At 32.3% G+C, this 688-nt stretch overlaps 1 protein-coding gene across 7 annotated transcripts in view; it reads right to left on the bottom strand.

Moving 5' to 3' along the window:
• Window positions 1-688, bottom strand: part of LOC106868886 (uncharacterized) — a 113,406-nt gene that overhangs the window by 63,868 nt on the left and 48,850 nt on the right. The window lies entirely within an intron of this gene.

Raw genomic sequence — 688 nt, 5'->3', positions numbered from 1 at the left:
ATGTGTGTGTGTGTGTGTGTGTGTGTGTGTGTATATATATATATAGGAAATAGTGGCACAACAAGGTACAAATGCTCGCTGGGAAATGATACTATTGTATTAAATTAATATTCATAATCTTTATATATATATATATATATACGTCACAATATATGGATTCAAAGCCCTCAACTTTCCATCATGGTAATGCATGCTGAGGAAGGTGAGGCTATAATTCCAGTCCAGAAGCCAATCAACATGAGTCCAAATACTTGAATGTATGTTGAGAGATTGTCTTAGCCTGTTTGCCCGCAGACAGTTGATTTCTGTAATGATTATCTGTGTCTTTTTTGACGATTTAAATAAGTTTTGACTGTTATTTCCAACAGGTAGATATACTTAGTATGTCCTTGAATTAATTTCAGTTCTTCAGCTAGTTAATACTTTTTTGTGCCTGCAATTGTATACACTATTGATTCTGTTATTATCATTTCTAATTGTTACACTAGATAATAACAGAGTCAATAATATTTTTGCAAAGATTTTCTGAATTATTTGCTCCGTATTGAAATATATACATATATGTGTGTGTGTGTGTGTGTGTGTGTGTGTGTGTGTGTGTGTGTGTGTGTGTGTGTGTGTGTGTGTGTGTGTGTGTGTATACATACATACATATATACATATATACATACATATATACATATATACA

The sequence above is a fragment of the Octopus bimaculoides genome, chromosome 16 (genome assembly GCF_001194135.2).
Source record: "Octopus bimaculoides isolate UCB-OBI-ISO-001 chromosome 16, ASM119413v2, whole genome shotgun sequence".
NCBI lineage: Eukaryota > Metazoa > Mollusca > Cephalopoda > Octopoda > Octopodidae > Octopus > Octopus bimaculoides.
Note: the sequence above shows the minus strand (reverse complement) of the source record. Positions and strands in the feature narration are given on the sequence as shown.